We start from the raw sequence: 20,975 nt of genomic DNA, 5'->3' as shown, positions 1-20,975 counted from the left end.
GAATAGAATGGTTTGGTGAGCTGTCGGGAGCAAAGTCATGCGAAGGTCCTGAATGTATCAAAGGGTCTATTGTTAGACTAACTTGCCATATCATAATGAATGGGCACCGCAGCTATACGCAAATGTCACAGGCGTGGGCTACATATTTGATTTGCACGGGCAATGCATATTTTACCCTTTCTGCCCAGGTCAGATTGAAAAGGAACGTCACTTCATCGTGGATTGTTCCAATGATAGTCATAAACACTGAGATGTATTCACCTTTCTTTCCACTTGCTCTCTAGAGTTTGATACCTATATACCTACAGATAGATTCAATTGTGTTTTTGAGTAGACAATCCTTAAAATGTGTAGTTACAGATTACTTACCTTACAGCTAGGAATATAAGTCAGACAATGTTTAGACCTTTGAAACTTTAGTGTAAAATGTAGTTAAGCCACATATGTGATGCACGATATACTTTCTACTTACCATGTTAAAATCATTGTAGTCATTTTGTGTATCTACAGTTTTTGATGACTTGAAAAAATTCAGGTTCTGTCAATCAAGTACCTAAAAAAAACGTTACAACAGACAGTGCCAGGTATTCCGTCCCCTTTTCATACCACTACCTTGCTATGAGAAGAACATGTCATTTTCCATGACATCATAACTCCATTGGGGAGTACTAAATGAAATATCTCTTACAACGCTCGAGGCGATTCTGCGTCTAGGTACACTACCATTGTGTGTGTAGAAGCATACGAAGATATTTGTTGCCTATGTAGTTGTAACTAGCTTGTCTGACTTGTCTCTTTATTTGTGCATTCATTGTGCGCAGTACAGCCCCCATCTCACACCAAGGACCTTCCCACGACTTGGACCCCGACCACTCCCCAACTAATCTATAGGTTGGCGCTGGAACTCTATTCTATTCCAATTTGCTCCTCTGATCGCATCTCAGAAGAATATAGCTATCCATCGCTAGCTGACTTCTTTTATCTAGCTATTACTAACTCCCAAACACATATGACTTTACTAACGACTAACTATCAGCAATGGTCTGGAGAAGGTCGGGAGGCCATGGTCGGCTGTGTGTGACAAGGACTTAACGCTGTTACCTGTAAAATTGTTCCTTGTTCTGGTGTAATGACCTGTCTGTCTACAAAACCCCTTATAGGTCAACTCGTCTCATTTAATTTACGAATCAGACAATACATTTTGCAGACTGAGCGTTTTGCAGACTGTCTATTACGGAAAATTTTTACGTGACGTCATATGCATTTGTAATGTAATGATATAATTGGAGTGGGCTATTAATTTTCATTTGTCTGCCAGGAGCTTGAAGGACTTTATCATATTCATGTGATGGGCACTTACGCTAGAGGCAAATATCAAGTATTCCATTAGCGTCGTTTCCATCAGCGCGTGACATTAGATGACAACACAAAAACAAACTGTACGTTTGTTTAGTCTTTAATGATAATAACGATAATGATATCAATTAATAAGCTTATTGCAAACTCTTGCCCGAAGGCTAATTGCAAGTTATGTTTAGTATTCTATACTCCCACACACACATACACACTGCCGTACCTTTGCATAGTGATTTCCATTGCCCCCGAGTCGCTATCTCTGGAATTAAAACAAGGGGCACTTAGAATGACAAAACGATTTTCTGTCCCCTCCAAGGCCAACAACACTTGGTGCCAGAAAAAAAATGTGAAGCACACGGCTGATTCCGCGGGTCAGGGACTCCCATTTGGAATAACGAATCTTCAGAACATCAGCTGGAGGGTAACTGGGTAGTTGATCCTTCTAGAAGAGTAGAAGGGATTTGGCGAGAAGCCTTGTTAAATCCACCGAATCGATTTTTGTTTTTCCTTCTACCAAATTGCAGTGTCTAGGTGGACGCAAACGTTGATAAGCAGTCCCCGTTCAATCCATTTGGTTGCTCCTTTGAGTACGTTAACCCATACACACGATCATCTTAGAATACAGCTCGGTGTTCTTCTAGTTTGTTCCCTGTAACGCAAAAAATTCCTTGTACTTACCTAGACTTGAAGAATGATCCTTTTAATACCATCCAATATCGAACAGAGAGTTATCGATCGTCAACTCACTCAAGCGGCGGACTAAGAAGCCATTCATCGCACCCCCACATCGCACACAGAACTCGTCTACAAGCTTTTTCAAGCGTGCTAAACCTATTGTCAAGACACCTTTCTGTTCAATGCGGACAAATTGCTGAAAACGCATTCGTACGACTGTTGAAAGCGTTATGTTATATTTGCCAAGTCATCAGCATTCTTGAACGGTGGGCTAGACGCACACCTAAAAGCACACCTTGAAGAAATGATCGATGTTCTTGTATTTTTCCTAAATAACATTACATGTATTCAACAAGACCATCACATATCCTCGACAGCTGACTTGTTGTTTACATAGGTTAGGATGTCTCAGTTCACCCGGATATTTCACTCTAAATCATAAACTTTAGCACGGTAGAAAGAAGAAACAATTTTACAGAAACGCTTACGGTATCGTCGTCAAATTTGCAAAATTTACATACAAACTGTGAATACTACTGTGTTTTCGGGTGGGTCTCAAATAACTGGAATTTACTCCGAATCCACATTTTAGCACAGTGAAGAAACATTTGGGACTTTTCTTCTGTGTTTTACAGAGCTACAGAGGTCTACGGTTTCGTGGTCAAAATTGAAAAAAGACCTGCAGAATAACCGCCATCCGAACAAACAGTAATCATTGATGATACGTGCATAACATCGTTACTGTCACATTTGGATAAAAACGTCCACTAACAACCTCTCTGAGTCAGTAGAAGTAAGACTTGATTATAGGATCTATACGCTACTTACCAAATAACGTCCGCGTACGCCTAGAGTGCAGCTGCTGGAAGCTCAAGGCCGTAATCCATTGAAATGATGCGGATTGAGGAGAGGAATCCCCGGTCGTTCCCCGCCGGCGCCTGAGATATCAACCCCTGTAGTGGGACAGACGCTAGGCTGCTGAACTCTGTCCCTGCTCTAGATTTCTGCATTCTGGACACGGAAATTTCCAACAGTACATAATGGCGAGCCTCTCCACTGGTGACCAGCTGTGCGCTATAAACGCCGTGAAATGAAGGGCAGGCTATCTTGGCCCTCCGTACCTCAGGTCAAGAACTGCACTTCGACAGTTGTCGCTATTTATTCTACTTCATTCATCTGACGCACAGTAGAGCGTAGCCTTCTGGCTGGGAAAACGGTGATCAATACTTGGTTTAGCCTCAACAATTTCAGGTCGGACCGGCGATGGGACATCTGGACCAAGACGATTTCTGAAGGATCATATAGTTTTCTTAACCTGTGGCGAAAAAAAAATCAGCAGTCACATCTAAGTGCCTGGTTTTGTTTCTCTTTGAAGCATTACTCGGATGATGGGATTTTATCGGAGGACGCTTCCACCGCTGGGTCCCTGGGGGCTGTGCAGATTGGCAAGTGTTGGTTCAACACCGCTTGGTCAACATTGATGTCACCCACTCATCCGCGGAAAAGCAATGGTCCTTTTGATTACATATAGGAAGGCCTACGTGGGATGTCTACTGTTGGGAGGGACGTGCGTCTGGGTAGACCTTTGATAACCTTTCTGGTGGCTGTACTGGAGTAAGGGAAAGGCCATGAGGCTGAATTACGTACTGTAGTTAATGTCTATGGTACTGAATTGCGCGCTGTAGCTAATGTCTATAGTGCTGAATTGCCTGCTGTAGTCGATGTCCATAGTGCTGAATTGTTTGCTGCAGTTAACGCCCATCGTGCTGAATTGTTTACGGACTTTATGTGCAAAGTGTTGAATTGTGTGCTGTAGTTAACGTCCATTATGTTGAATTGTTTGCTGCAGTTTAAGTCCGTAGAGCTGATTTGTTTACGGAAGTTAACGTCTAAAGTGCTGAATTGTGTGCTGTAGTTAATGTCCTTAGTGCTAAAATGTGTGCTGTAGTCAATATCTATAGTTTTGAATTGCTTGATATAGTTAATATCCAACGCGCTGAATTATTTGGTGCAGTTAATGTTTATTGCGCTGAATTGTTTGTTGTAGTTGAAGTCTTTAGTACTGAATAGTTTGCTGTACTAAATCGTGTGCTGTAATGGACAGAAAATGTGTAAATTTGTATTTTTACTATTCATTAGTAAGTAAGTAACTTGATTTAGCAACGCCACATACGAATAAAATTTATGCCTTTACACAATGGAACGTAGTGTGTCACACTCTCCTATCGTTATGAATCGTAATCAACTATTACCAAACTAATGATATATGATAGATATATATATGGAGTGATGAGACTTCTGCATCAACTTGGCGGCCAAAGCTAGAAGCGATAGCCTACTTTCTATCTTTGAATAATGTATTTAGTAATTGTTGAAGACCTGGGTAATGTTGCTTCGCTTAAAGTTAATCAGAAGTAGCTTTATTGTCTTGTCTACGGTGCCCACTTCATCTTGTTAAATTTGATTAATGCAAATAATGTGTACAAATTGCATATTCGTCATACATTCTTTGTGTAATATATCAGTAAGGTCCCTTCTCTAGGTCTTAGCTTTACATGAAAATCGAAACCGGTTACCACCATTCAGTTTTCCCATAAGCGTCGAATACAGAAATAGAGTGCCGTTAGTTTCCAAACAAACAAAACAAAAAAATAAAAACGCTGCAGCTTTTGACATCTTGACACAGCGTTATAATATTTACGACGCGGGAGGAGGCATAATTTCTTAAAAATTAAATCAATACGGATCGTTGCTATTACGGTCAGAAAGTAGACAGGGCCCGGCTCATCCTCTATACAGTTCCCTCTCGGCGATTCATCCAGATCGAAGATAATTAACAAGAAAGAAACGCTCAATTAGCTTGTACTTTCACACTTGTTTCCACCGTGATGACCATATTCTCCTCACATATGTCCGACTAATGTTCGATTCGTTTGACCTATATCCACTGGAGTTATAGGTATTGACCTGTCCTCTCTGGAAGTCCCGTTAGGCTCCTCGTGTGAGGAAAATACAAATGCAACTGTGTTTGGATGTAGAATCAAACTCTGCAGCTGGTATGTCAATACTTGTTTTAAATCTCCCCATTATAGTGAGCATTAGGGTGGAGAGATGCACTATTAAGTAAGACACTGATCAGCAAAGGAAAATCGAAGATCTCATTCCTCCTTGAGAAATGTTGATTTTCGTTATTATATATCTTGTTATATTCATTATTTAGAACTTCTTTCTGATCTAATGCATCTTCCCACTGGCTCTCATGAACAGCAGACGTTCATATATCTGGAAATTGAAGACAGGAGATAGGACAAGCTATACTGGGACCTTTGATTTAACTTCCTGTCAGTGTCCCCGACGTGTCTAGCATGTGGGAACCAGCCTGTGTGGGACCATTTCGACCTCAAATACGACCTCTAATAAGTACAAGTGTCAGTCTGCTGTTACACTACTTTCCCCTTCACTTCCTGTCACTCTACTGTATCTGAATTACTACACAAACACACACACACATCGAAAATAAACGTCCGTGCAGCATCAAAGGCACAGACGTCGGCTACCATACGAGGCTACCGCAATTCTTCACCGTGCATCCAGCTAGTGACATTTACGAGTGTCATATTCAGGCATGTCTGGCTGCATCTTACAAACTAACATGAAAAGGTGGTTTGCCGAATGGTCAAACTGGATTTCATCATGCAGTAAATAAGACCACATTGATTTCCCATTCCCAGATTTGATATTTTGATTGGCTGTATGCAATTACATTAAAATTCAATCACTTTCTCCGGAAATCTGCGCGTTTTTAGAATAGATGGGAAGAAGTGGGCTTATGATTGCGACATTAATATGGTAGATATGATTTTTATGTGTAGTTTTTCGCACATTTGCAAGGTAATAAGATACATGGTGGCCGGGAAATTGTTCTTGCTGAAAGCGTGATCGTTACTGGAGGGGTAAGGACGGGGCATGGCCGGCATGTGAATAGCGCAGTGCCCGTGGGGAGGAACGGTTGGCCGGGTCTGAGGCAATTTTCTTTTCCGTGGAAGCAGATAATGGAGGTAGTATTACCTGTGGACCACAACATGCCCATGAACGTGACTTCAACTTCATGCACGGGTTGCAAATCAATGTTTCTCCTTTATTTCATTTTTGCGAACAAAAACGTTAGGAAAGCGATCTGTTCTAACTGGGAGTACGGTGGCACGCCACGAACTTTCTGGCTGTAGGGTTTTACCCTTCACGGCCCATCGCGGCTGCACTGACAGCCGTTCGGACCGTCCTGCCATTCATGCCGCAAATCCGCCTTGATGAACAACACTGTAACATCCCACCAACCTCTCTATAACCTCAAACGTCAAAAGAAAGGTGGAAAAGAAGGTTATATCGACTTTCTACTTTGACAAGATTTTCTCAGCCCAAGAGTCGGTGGAGCATTCGTCTAGACGCAGATATCGATGGGCCAATACCAACATGATTAACAAGGCATTTATCAACATTAGCAGTTCACTGAACTTTGCACATACAGGTTAGACCCCCCCCCCTCCATGTAGCAGGTGTTGGTGTTCGCCTGCAGATTAGCGACAACTCTTTTATGATGATAAAATTGCCGTCGAGCGGCAAATTGCGGCTACTGGCATCAAATAGTCAATTTTTACCGACTGTGTATTTTGTTATCAAATACATAATTGAACGTACCCAAGTCGCATTAGCACGGCAGCGCAGTGGCGTTTCGATTGAATAGTTAATTGGGGGGGGGGGGCATTTTGGATACTTAGAGACAAGTTGGCTAATTATAATGAAGATGTTAACTGTTCTACAGCGCATATATTAACTCACCAAAATGTTCGACTGATTCGCTCAGTCTTCTCCAGCTGTCTTACCCAATCAATGTGGCCACGTGACTATATGTACGTGTGAAGGGCGACGATATCGACTTCGGGCGACATTTGACCCATTGTTGACGTCACACGGACAGAAAGTCACGTGTCCAGAGCAATCGGGTCAGACTGCTGAAGGTGAGTGTATCAGTCGAAAATTCGGGTGAGTCCAATCTTCAATTTATCTCTTCATAATGTATTTTACCAACTCAGATTAACTTTTATGCTGATTTGGGCAATTGTTTTCTTCAATTTTCTTATAAAAAAACTTTAAAGGAATTTACCTTTTGTTTGTGTCCACTATGCCCTGAAAAAGCAATGCCCCCCTGCACGATACAGTACAAATGAATGATTTTATATCATTTTGGGGGAGTATGACGCCTCACACCGCGAAATCAAACTAAAACGAAGCAAACATTCACTCACAGTCACTTCAATAGAGGCAGAGCTTTACGATTCGAATATTTTACTGTTTCGACATGAAATTATATATTATCATTATTCATAGTGAGGGATAATAAATCGAATAGATATTAAATAATCATATCTTATATTTGGGGAGACTGACACCTCACACTGCGAAATCAAACTCAAACGATACATCCACAGTCACTTCGATAGAGGGAGAGCTTTACGAGTATAGGGCTTTTCACAGTTTCGACATAAAATTGTATAACATCATGTATTCATAGCGAGGGACTAGAGATCTCTCGGATGTTATTTTCAGTTGACGTACGTGTACGATTTTTTTTTGGCAGGGAGACAATAATTCAACCACAGCTCGCTGCCAACATGACTCGGTATGGGGAAAAAATCGATCAAAATTTCATTACAAGTCAGAATAATTACAATCACAATGATAGATGGACATGACATTGATGATAACAAATCTTTCCTTGGAGGCACTAGCATTTGGAGTGCTTTACAGATATATACCTGTATATTCCTTCAAAAAGTTAGATCGTGTTTAGCTGGCCAGACGTCGACCTGTGTCATTAAATTTGCATCAGCATGTACTTTACATACACTTTATTTCGCGGTTGAAATCAATCGCGAATATTTCTAGGTTTCAGTTATATGGCCTGAAATTTATTGTAAAACATGTCTCTTTGGCTGGGTTTACACCCACATTTTCTAAGCACGAATTTAGAATGCACTTTGTGTACTCCGAGTGTGTTCCGAGTGTACTTTGCTTCGATGTCCCATTTATAATGATGATGTGAAATGATCAACATCACACTTGATGATGTGGGTGGGTCTAACGTGAATTGTGTCAATAGACCGATCCTGACCGTCTATCACAATTAGCAGTTCAACCAATGATAGCATGCTAATTAGCAGTTCAACCAATGACCGGGTCATTTTCAAGTTTTTACTTTACATTTCTGCGTTTCAATGGAGGTGGGCGGGGCGATGAAAGCGGTCTATGAAGATGTAAGCTAAGTACGCATGTGCAGCGAAATGCACTGTAGCAAAAAGTCAAAGGCAAAGGCACCTGAGATACAAACCAAACACGTCTGGACATTGTCTGCAAATCGACACAATGGAGACAAAAACTGTTTATGGGCTTTCATATTTGACCTATCACCCATATTGCTTTTCGCTGCGCATGCGTACTTGGAATCGCGAACCTCCTTATTTTACCTGGCAGTGTCGAACATCATATTCACAGTGTGTGTTTTAGCGCTTGTAATGACTATCAAATAATGCTGATTGAATTTTTTACTCGCCAAATAATCAATACACCTTAGTAATTTTATAATTTCTGTTTTTATCAAATCATAAAACAGCAAGTCAGACACCTCTTTCGGTGAAAACTCGATCGGAGGTCACAGCAAATGGCTATCGATGATTTGTGATTGGCATTTTCTTCTTAGTTTCACGTACATAAGTAAAACCACCTTTGTTCGTAACGCACCAGTTTTGTACAGTAGGTACACGCTGTGTCAAACTTGACTGTAAGATTCGATCCACTCACACCGGGAAGAACCCCTACTCTTTGAGATAAGTGTGGTGGGATCTTTAACGTGCTCGAGGTGTGGCTCTCCTCAAACACGGGATCACCTGCTTTACTCCCCAGCTGAGAGGATGTTCCAAACCAACTTACTAATTTTCACCTGAATCGCGTAATTTTGTACTATTTTTAAGTACCTTTCCCAAGGGAACAATATTATGGCCTGCTAGGGGCTCTAACAATGAATCTTTAGATTATAAGTCAACAATGCTAACAACAAGATCGCCTTGCCTGGGTGATGGCAGCATCCATTCCACAACAACTTGAAAAGTTGCCAGACTGGTGTGATTGTCAATGATGCGTTTCATCCCTCATAGGACTCCTGTCTATTTATCTCGTGATAAATGAATCGAAAAGCGGTTGGTATTTGGTTCAATGCCAAGTGAGGAAGACACTCTCTGACATTGGCAGTAAAATACTGGCAAGTTTCTCATGAGCAGCTGTGATGTTCTTCGTGCAAAGGCATGATCACGTGACTCGTGTGACCATTGACCCCAGGTCACGTGACTTTATATTCAAAGCCGAAAAATGATGGCTGATGCCGTCTGAAAGCTACTCACCAAGCAACTTCTAGTCTTGCTTAATTGTTTAAATGCCTACGTTCAAGACACAGAAACATGTTTTTCAATTATACATATGGGTGCAAAGCCAAGAACACACTTATGATATCCACGGTCGGCCAAACAAACCTGAGTGTAAACTTAGCTTTTTGAAAGTTAGGTTTAGCATAGACACATTGTTGTTCAAGGTAAGATGCTATCAAGTAAATACTTCGTAAAGTACACCCAAAAGATATAATTTTCTTTCCAGCCTTCTTGTCATCCGATCCTCTTGCTGATCTACAGAATTGTTCAACAGCGCCGATAAAAGATATATCAATTGATTTTAGAAACTTAACTTTAAATTCGATGAAGTAATTAAATGTTCCGATCGAATGTAGAGTTAGTGTCCATTGCGAAGTAAAAGACCTTACTCTCTGAATTAAAAAAAATGGCTATTTCACTTTCGCCAATCTGTCGCCTGAAATTGCGAAACGGCGCAATCACGGCAAATCTCTTTTTGATGAATCTCAATCATTGTACATTGGTTTATAATTCAGTGGTAACGCTGCGATTTCCAATATCATTATCTGATTTGGAACCGAAATGAGGATTTGACATTTCGTTCGCGGCCATTTTGTTTGTTGAGGTCACGTTTTGTAACCGTGCGTGCGTCGAGTGTGACCGCGAGGGAAAATTTGTGAAAATTCGCAAAGTTGGCGCAATTTCCAAGCGTAATTTGGCGAAGTGCAGTGACAGATACCCGCTAAAGAAGGCTACATCTTCTAGCTTTTCGATTCACGACTTTTAAGAAACTGTTATCAAAGTGCGAAGTTCTTGACTTCAAATAGCGCCGTACGTTACAACAGTATCGGAGCAACACAGAGTGTTCGTACCACTCATAAAACAAATTGCCCGGGCAAGGCAAACTACAGTTTGCATCACACAAACTCTCTCTGCTTTTTACCAACCATTTCACAAACTATATGAATAAAAGTGGGTTCGTTTGAAGGGTGCAGATATTGGTGGCCGCTAATGATGAAACCGTGCCGTTAACGCTGCCCGTCATTTCTCATCGGACTTTACCATTTCATCGTGTCCTACTCTCGCGTGATACAAAAGGTCGTTTATCTTCAATGCGTGGATCGCTCCCTCGTGGAGGTTGTCATAGTCTCGCCTCCCGGAATGACACTGGAACAAAGCCCTGAATCGACCCCTTCGACGGCCCCGAAAATTACTTGCTGCACACTCGACCATTCGTAGGGTCCAATAGCCGAGTGGCTCTACTAGCGGACCCGACATGGAGAGGTCTCGGGTTCAATTCCTGACATTCCTGACTAGACGTTGAGTCCTTGAGAACGGCACTTCAAACGACTTTCTTCACTCCATCCAGGTGTAAAATTGGTACCTGACTTCGGTTGGGGAGGTAAAAGGCAGTGGAAGAAGAGAGCTCCACCTACCAATACCGTGCCCTAGACACAGAGGATAACAAAATGCTGCCCCTGCCGGCCTCAAGAAAGACAATGGGACTACCTTGACTTGTTTGACACTCTTTTACTCGACTCCTCGTACGTTTCTCTACATATATCTTTTCTTGAATAAAAGGAATGTGTTTTCCGTGGCAGGGCCAATTATTACCTTTTAAACGAGAATATGGATCTTTTTGTACAGACGGATGACGTAGCTTAGTGCTTCAATGCCTCCCGCAGTTACCATTCTTACAAATTATGACAGTTCATTAGGTGGTTCTTCTTTGATTTTGTGTCACTGTAGTGTCAAAATTAAAGTTACTATTGATATCTGCTGAAATTTGAATACGTAAAACCCAAAATCAAACAAACATATAACGACGTTAACTTAAAAAGAGTAAATCCACGTAAATCAGTAGCCTTTTCCATTGACCCAACAACCTAGACTGTAGAGTGTTCTTAACGACTAGTTCTATCAACTTTGACCTGTAGTTACTACCAGTTCGGCAGGTCTGACCTTTGTGGTCATCTCCCCACTCCCACATTCTGCCACTCTATCGACAGTGTATTCAAATAATCACAACACAAACAGACATACCGGAAACATGTAGTCAACAATGTACTTTGCTGTCTTAGTACTATCATTCTAGCACAAATATAGATTGCGTGTGTACCAACCCCCCCCCCCCCCCCCACACACACACACACACACCATTCTGTTGCCTTTCTAAGTAGATTTTCTACGTATTCTGGTGTGAATAACAAGCCGAGCGTTGATTTCCATACTATAACATAATTTCTAATGCTAAATACTGGTCCTTTTATATTATGTCCTTTTTTTTTTTTGCATTCTATACTATACTATTCTTTATCATTGTATTCTATACTATATCATATTATGTATTTCATATTTCATACTATACAAATCAATGGTACGAAATCCGGGGATGAATTAATACATTTTCCTGGCGACGGGCCTGGTTTCCAAAAATGACCCTAAGCCGAATGTCTTAGGACAAGAAATCAGGTCGTCAATGCACCTGGGCCCTGCGACAATATGCTCTGATAAACGGGGGTGCCAGGGATAAGTAGTTCTGCCAAAGAATCGGACTCCTAGATGTGTAAGTGTAATAATTTAATCATAGCGGTGCTCTCTATATCAGATCGTTTTACTTTCCTCCCCAAACATATTAGATTCAAACAGCGGGTGGGAGACAGTTGGTGAATGTGTAAGATGCAGAGAGATGTTCTCATAGCAGTCCGGTCACTTCGAGACAGAAGTTTTAAATCTCGTCAACGCTAATGGTGCCTTTAACGATCACCACTAAACGCTGTTGCCATGAGAGAGGAAAACCTGTGTAATTTCTGAAGTAAATCATCTTGATACTGCTTGTTGCGAGTGTGCCGGGGCCAGAGTGGAAATTGACAAAGCTATCAAATATATAACCTGTCTGGCTCGCTATGTCCATGCAATCAACTCGGGATGATACTGTTCACTGGCCATGCTCATTTTATGTGGCATGGTATAAATGAGGAAAAAACGATTGAGGCAAATGTGTTGGAACTACTGATCCTTACTAATACCTACTCGGGACTTCATCTGTGATCATTGCCCCTCCCACTAGACGCAGCGGCGATCTCTGAGCGACCGTTGAGCAACTTAAGTTAGATTTGTGTGACTCCTTGATTTCGTACTTGGAATACAATGAACGATGCAAAGGTGTGACTTGGAAAACAACAAAACAAAGAAAATCATTTCGGGGGTCTAATTGAGTGATCTAGTGGAAAGGGAATGTAAACAATGCCTAGCCTTTGCCTGGTAGCATAATTCTGTCACTTGTAACGTTAAAGGCATCCGGAGCAATTTATGATGCTTGAAACTTGAATAAAAGACTCAAATTTCTAGTCATTCCGACACATAGTAAGTTTCAATAATACTATACCATTACATATCGACATTAAAGGAGCAAAGATGCCGTTGTGTGGTCAGAACTGATAGAAAATCCAAGCCCTAATAGACTGATCCTGACTGTCCATCACAATTAGCGGTTCGACCAATGAGAGAGTGACTGCATGTCTGTCAAATATTTGCATGTCTATGTTTTGATGGAGGTGGGCGGGGTTATGGTATCGGTCTATTTACACTAAAAACTGAAACTAAAAGATCACCATGTAGCTTAGTTTTGTGCCGCTTTTGAGCACACAAATGTGGTAAACAGTGTCAATTTCATAAAGATTACTGCAACTAGAATATTTCCAGTTTTCACGCCTCGTAAAATGCTCTGGGTGACTTTAACATGAAAAAGGGAAGGTTTTTTCACAGTTCCATACTGTATTGTAACACCAGTGACATAAGAGAGCTATGGGATACCTACACTCGAAATGTGCCTGGAGTCATTCTTAAGTGAACCCTGATATGAAAAGTCAACCCCGGCATGTGCCTCCTATATACTAGCAATTCCCTCCCGGGCTATATCGCATAATTTTTCCTACAATCTGCTGGATGATTTCATAACTCATACTAAGTTCGTTATCGCTCAAGTCCAATTCTATTGCACCTGTTCCCAAAGGATCACATGAGGCTGTATCACGTGACTCTAGACAACACTGTATCACGTGACTCTAAAAGGCGTATCACGTGACTCTAAAAGGTGTATCACGTGACTCTAAAAGGTGTATCACGTGATTCTAGAAGATGTATCACGTGACTATAGCAGAATGGAAAAGGTGAGGAAGGTAGAGCAATGTGACTGTTTATTTACAAGTTTGCATAACTTACAATAATTTATCTACCAAAACGTTGGACAGTTGATCTACTGCATGCAAAAAATAAGCCAAACCCTTCAAATAGCTTAAGTGGATTTAGAAAAGCTGACATTTCGATTTTATCTTATATTTATCTCATTTATTTTCCTTCTCTATAAAGTATACACATGTTGTATACCATTGTTTTGCTATTAGCCTTCGGGCATGGCTATACAATAAAGTTATTATGAGAATAAGGAGGGTGGGGGCGACTATATGAAGAAGAAATCAGCCAGGAATAATGAGTCCTGGCGGAGTTGATTACTGGGGTGTCCTCATTACCTGCTCTGTTGCCCCGCCCATTTTACCGCAGGCAACAACAGTCGCGTAACCCGGTGGGTGACATCAAATCACGCAGATGCGGCGTGCGTATTGCGGGGCAATTTTTCATTCCGCAACCAAGACCCCCAGTGCCAGCACAAAAATCGACCGATGTGTGGCTGGGGCTTGCTACAGTTGGAAGGCAAAGGCATGATTTCGGCACGACATGCAAGAAGTCTTTAGATTTTATCTCCCTGAGTAATGGCCGAGCCTCTCAAGTCTACATGATGAACTTCAATATCAATAGTAACGGGTCGGTAGAGCTTCAGATGCTGAGGGTTTACGCGCGGTATATGATCACTCCGTTTGACATCTTCAAGAGCAAGTTGCTCATCAATTGTCCCTTCACAGCTCATTGCTGTTATACTCCAATACATGATGAACACCTAGCAAGATGGTGTTTTGCGTCAGCCTATCGCATAGATCCATTTTTGGGACGTCTTTTCGAGACAACTTACTTGGTTATGAAATGCTTGGACAATCTTGGTTAACCCATCGTCTCAAGCCAGGCTCGTAGCTGATACGTATCAAGCAGCGACCCTGGCGTGCCGGCCTGTGATTAGTCCTTATCGCTGGCCAACCGGCACCAGCTGCAGCCAATCACGTTACCGCTAGCGGTCAAAAAGCAAGGTGATTGGCTGGTAGCTTTCCCTCCAATAACAGGAAGGCGAGCATCATTAATGGCTGGCAGCTGGCCAGCGTTAACCCAGCAAGAAGGGCGGGTGGGAGGCCGGTACGCCAGGACCGTTTCTTGACATAAGCAAGCGTAAGAGGAATTGATAGCTGGTATTGTATTATACGACAGCGGTGCAACCAACGTGTACCTCCCTGTACTGGATTGCAAAATCGCAGTATTGAGACTTTTTTTACAATCATCGAGTTGACGATTATCAGTATGGATAGCCTCAAGTCTTTGTCATTGTAGATATTGTGAAAAACAAATAATTACTGTCATGAATGTAGGCCCATTGTGTTCAGGGCGCTTCATTTGCTATAAAAAAGAGACCACCATTGAAATGATTTTTGAATGAATCTTGGTTCCCATGATATAGCCCTTATCGGTATCCTGTTTTTCGTTTGTTTGTTCCAAATTGTCTTTCACATCGTTAAAACTAACCGTATCAATAATGACGCTGAATTGTTATCGCTTCGCCGAAACACCCAAACGTAACGTTACGGTTGAAAAATTTGTATGATTATACAGAGACGGTAACAGGCTGGTTTAGATTTAAAGGAAGGCCTGTCAAGAACTTAAACACGCGAGGCGACAATTTACCAACTGTAACCTGCTACAAGCGGAGAGGACACCCAACCCGCCAACTGAGCTTTAAATCTTCCTTCAAAAATCTCCAAGATTGATATGACATATATATCTCAATTTCTCCTAGCGCTGGCGCCGAAGAACGGATCGCCATTTTATCGCGGGTGTCAGTTTTGGACAGCTCAACTCGAGTGATAATGCGGCTTCGGGGTACAATTTCTGCTGTAATTCTTGGGACGAAAAGTCGCCTGGGGAACAGTTTTCATTCCGTGGCTCGATACCAGCTTGTAAGAATGAGATACGAATGCCTCGGCTGCGAATTGAGATTTAATTTTCCTATAAATTATGTGTGCTCGGATTTGGGGCTCGTGCTTCGTTGACAGACGACTAAGCTGACCCAATGTCTCCCTGAGCAATACTAAAGTGAATATAAAACGTCGAAAGTTACAGTCCTATGGATAGAAAACTGCTTATATTACCTTTCTAATGCTATCGTTAGGCCTAGGAACCCTGCCGACCCTAGCCATTTGTTGGTCGGCCGCTGGCAAGGGACACAACATTTTCAATCTGACATCTTAGTGATGAACTTCAACAGAGACTCCCTGTATTTCACATTCTGTGAACAGAAGAAGGTGTCAAACTATTGATATAAGAATGTGTAGTAAATATTGCACTTAAGTTGTTCTGTGTATCAATACACTTGTGCCTTTACAGTGTATAACTGTATGGTTATACTACGATGTTGATAACACCACAATACATTTCAATTTTACATTGCTAAACTGTATTTATCACCGTTGAATCACTTCGGCTGAAATCTTTTTAAAGAAGAACAAAATCCCTACCTACCAATCCTAGTATTCTAGGGACCGTAACCAGAAACATAACGTTTTTGTTGTCAGGCCTTACACATACGTTACCTTGAAAACACTTTGCACGAACTCTTTGCACGGCAAAATCTGTTGAAAGCGAGTTCTTCGTGACAGTAACTGATAAGGGAGAAGTGATAGAATCCATCTGGAAGTCATCAGCCACGGCGTAATGACTGCTTTAAAGCAATTGAAAACGTGTCATAAAAATGCTTGCACATCATTAGCAGTAGTCAGTATGTCATCTTCAAACCTTACATGACATATGCTTTCAGCGGTTTTATGAGTAGCTGATGGGTTTGAAGAACATTCCAAAGAGAGGGCATCAAGGGCCTCCGATGAGGAAACGGTTACTATTTGATTGATGAACACTGGATGTTGCAGTTGATCCTACCGTTTCCCAGTCTGTTGATATCGTACTGAAGAATCAACAATGTCGCTATCTAAGAGCAGCTATTGCTTTTTAACCTTGAACCATAAACGTATAAGTAGTACAGGAAAAGTACCACCATAGTCTCTTTTTTCATTAAAGGCAACCAAAGCAATTTTAGGGCCCAAAATATGAAAATTAAAAATGCTGAAATCTTCATGGTAGTGACATTTACTAACACTATTCAGCACATTTGCGTAATAACTTAATACTTTGAGCATTTTAAAACCGCGCAAAAAGTGCCGTACGTTAGGGCCCTTAGTTTCGCGAGCCTACAAAACCCCAGCGACGATTTTTAGTGAGTTCTCACATCACACCGACGTCGTATTTTTGCATGATGGACGTCGCTATACATTGCGATAGTGTGTTCGAACTAATCATGTGTAGAAATGACTAGATAAATTGACTTTCAAAATCCGATTTTCTGGACCTTATATTGCTTGAGTTTCCTTTAAAAGCCATTCATTAAAACAATTAGTATGTGGTGTTGTTATTATGGAGCACTGAAAACTCTCTCATCTCATACCATCTATTTTTTTTTCTAAGTATTTGACCGTTAGGGCACCACAAAAGATCTGGCAACCAGTTTCCTCAACCATTCTCGTTTTTATTTTAGATTCTTCTCAATGCTTCACTTAGTGTCATGCCTGTAAATTTCCTGATATTAACATCCCATCTATTCCGTTTCATACCCCTCTTCCTTCCTGGACGGTTCCTTTCATGGTAGATTTAGCTAGTCCCGATACCCGTGAAACGTAGCCGTACCACTTCAGTTTTGTTTTTGTTTTCTCTTCTGTGTTAAGGAGATCTTCGTACAGACCGGTGTTTCACTTAACTCTTTTCCTTACGTCAATATTTAAGATACGGTATCTGTGTGTGATACCTAGAATCTTCCGGAAGCATTTTATCTCTGGTTTGTATTCTATTCTCGAGTTTTGCTGTTAGAGATGTTGAACACGGGTCTCCTTTAAAATGAACATCCCAAGTCTTATATGATCCAGTCCTCCAAAAGGAGGACTGTGTTAAGGAGATCTTCGTACAGACCGGTGTTTCACTTAACTCTTTTCCTTACGTCAATATTTAAGATACGGTATCTGTGTGTGATACCTAGAATCTTCCGGAAGCATTTTATCTCTGGTTTGTATTCTATTCTCGAGTTTTGCTGTTAGAGATGTTGAACACGGGTCTCCTTTAAAATGAACATCCCAAGTCTTATATGATCCAGTCCTCCAAAAGGAGGAGTAATTTCATTGATCCTTTCTTCTATCTCACATGGCGGAGGAGGGTACGGGCGTATAAAGAGACTGTTGATCTATTTCTACCTCCTTTCGTTCCCTTCATTTTATTACACCACGTATTTGGGGTCGATAGTTTGTCTTCTAATATTGGCCAAATGAGAGGGAGGTAGATAAACATCTATTATGAGTTTATGTTAGTGGGAAATCTACCGCCATATCAAATCACCTGGGAGTGGGTGTTGTGTTGTGTATTACGGGCTGGATAACGCCCTCTCTTATTTGATTTGCGGGCAACATTTTGAAAACTTGCAATAGATGTCATAATGCTTGCTAAGTTTCACTAGAAACGATGTTTTCAATAGTGCACAATTTAGGAGGACCAATAGCAGGGTATGGTGAATCTACCCAATGGTCTTATGATGTAAGCCTGTCATCTACAATTAAAATAAACGTTGTTTTTTTTAAACGTCGATTCAATGGATTTCTTAACCTATATGCTGACGACTTCTATATCTTACTGATGCTTGTTTACGTATGGGGACTGTAGTCGCATTGAACTCGTAATTGTCTAGTCGCCATTGTTAAACGGCGTAATAGAACAAAAAAAAATCGATCGATTGGTTTAAATTATCATGTTCAACAAAGTGTCATCAATTTAAAGTCACTCGCCAAAACCCTGGGGACAAATATCGGGGATATTGGTTCTCTCTGTTGAACTAATTATGTGGCATTAATTCAGAAAGGGTGGAAATATCTTTGAACAATTGTTATTTCAGGAGAGGGAGATGTTACATTACAATAACCAATATTTGAAGTAGATCATTTTTAAGAGATTTGCGTCTGACTCCGTTGTTGTAACGAAATAACAGATAAGACAATGACTGTTTACATCCCCTTCTAGGTGCAGAGGTGCTTTTGTTTACATCATTATATCATATCAAAGGTTGAAATCAATGTGTAAGTCAAAAGTCGGAAGCGCTCAAAACCATGTTTGCCATCTCAGAGTACCAAAGTAGCTCAAGCCAGGTTTTTTAGTTGCTAAAGCCGGCCTCCGGCCCACTACAACATCTGAGAGGTAGGAAACTGTAACACGTACATTAATGAGGCCTCTACGCTAGAGAAGTCGTCTGGGCGCCCATCCTGTCTACATGTATGTCTTTCCGGTACAGGTAAAATTGAAAAGAATATTGGCGGTGGTAGCGTTCAGGTGCAAAGTGATAAATGAAATTGAGTGACCATCCATGCATATCCCCCGCGGCCTGAAATACTTTCATTTCATGATATCCACTTCACTTATTTCAAGATGAGGATTGACCCAGGAGCAAAAATTTAATTATTCCGGATGAATGCCGATATATATATATATATCATATAAAGATCTGAATACATATTGGCATCTGTCAGTGCGTTGGTTCTACCATCTACATTCTAACATGTATTTCATGTGGAGGGTACAGAAAATACTTGCGAGATTTCTTTCTCGACCAAACAACACGTCCACAAAATCAAAACATAGCATCTTTGTCGGTGTACATAATACTCGAGTTTTACACCTCACAATTAACATTACTTGGACAAAAACCTTTTGAAGATGATAAAGGACGTGATTGGTGGTTTATGTGAGAGGAGAGAGAGCGAGATATCGAAGGATGTGCCCCCCTCACGTTTAAGGACAGGTGGATAAAAGAGCGCCTCTGTTGAACGCTTACTCACCTATGTGGATATATCCAGGGCATCACCGGTGATGTGTTGGTTGCCCCTCTTCTTTCTTCTGCACAGTTGAACCGTGAGTGTCAATCCTTCATTCACGATAATCGTCAGTGGTGAGACGCGGTGGGACAATGCTGCAACGTTCCGGAGGAGCCAAGTCAGTGTTCCTTTCCGAGCTTGGTAGAAACCGCAAAACGTACCAGTGTCTTCGGTTCCTTTCTTTCACCGCGTACACGGGCGACGATAGCGTATTCAAGCCATGCACCCCACCGTTTCCTTATGACCCTCCAAATCGACGGAAAAGCTTGCAGGCTTGCACCGATTTTCTACTTCTCCACTCCGAAATGGGCCATCCCCTTTCCCGACGAGCTCAAATTATCGAACAAAACTATCTCTCTTTTTTTGACTCTACCCCTCGGACGCAAATCACCCAGACCCTGACAGGTCTAAGCCAGTAGCGATATGGGCGTCAGTATGGAATGATCCTACTCCTACAGCGCAGCTGTTGCAACAGACGGTGTTGAATTAGACGTACCGCAAGAGGACGGCAGCATAGCGGCACGTCAGCCTGCGCCCATTCACAGCCTCAAATAACTTCCGTTCCAGGGGTGTAGAGAACGAGGTTGAAGCCCAATAGAAATCCTTGCATCATTTGAACACGCCAGGGAGAGAGGGGAGGGCAATCCTGCCCTGGGGGAACACGGGTTTGAGAATCGAATCAGTTTTGTCTTGTGCCTCAACGGAAATCAAATATTCAGAAGGATGATTTCCTTTAGATGAAGCGAGAAGCGCGGGTGACATATAGAGCCCAAGTGGCCACGCCGGTGATTACTTACTTGTTATGCGTGTTTTTCGTGTGAATATTGTCTGCTGTCCGTACGCTCATGCCATCAATCCTTGCCTCCTTTACCCATAAGCAACTGTCTAGCGGGGGTTGGCTACCCAAATGAGAATTCCTTTACAAAACGATCATCTGTCCAACTGACTGACGTCGATACGAGGTGGAAGGAGGGTGCAACCTTACTGGTTATTCTAACGGCATCCGTCTCTCCAAGACCGCACTAATCGCACTACTTTCGGTTCATTTGTCTCAAGAATTCCGCCCACCCTAGGGAAAGGAGGGGTTAATTACTGCCTAGCCCTGAGGGAATAGAAGAAATGCCTACACACATTTCGCCGCAGAGCACATGAAAGGTAAAACGCCCAAAGCCCGCCCGCATCAATGCCTTCTAATAGAATTTCAAGCCTTCATTCGATATTTGTGGTTCTCATTTGTATGAATAGCCTTTCTAAATGTATATACAACGGCGATGCTTTTTAAAGCTGTAAAGAAGATCTCGGTAACGCCAGAGTGCGTTCCTTGTAGGTCTATTATCTCAGATCATGTATATGATATCAGTGAAAACGTGCA

At 41.6% G+C, this 20,975-nt stretch overlaps 1 protein-coding gene across 1 annotated transcript in view; it reads right to left on the bottom strand.

Annotated features, from left to right (window-relative positions):
- LOC136432208 (angiopoietin-related protein 7-like) overlaps positions 1-20,552 on the bottom strand; it is a 111,332-nt gene extending 90,780 nt beyond the window's left edge. The window contains exon 1 of the mRNA XM_066423251.1: positions 19,568-20,552. The gene's annotated coding sequence lies outside the window, so the exon portion shown is untranslated. The remainder of the gene's footprint in view (positions 1-19,567) is intronic.
- Between the last annotated feature and the right edge of the window lie 423 nt (positions 20,553-20,975).

This window comes from Branchiostoma lanceolatum, chromosome 4 (assembly GCF_035083965.1).
Source record: "Branchiostoma lanceolatum isolate klBraLanc5 chromosome 4, klBraLanc5.hap2, whole genome shotgun sequence".
NCBI lineage: Eukaryota > Metazoa > Chordata > Leptocardii > Amphioxiformes > Branchiostomatidae > Branchiostoma > Branchiostoma lanceolatum.
This window is presented reverse-complemented; position numbering and strand designations above follow the sequence as displayed.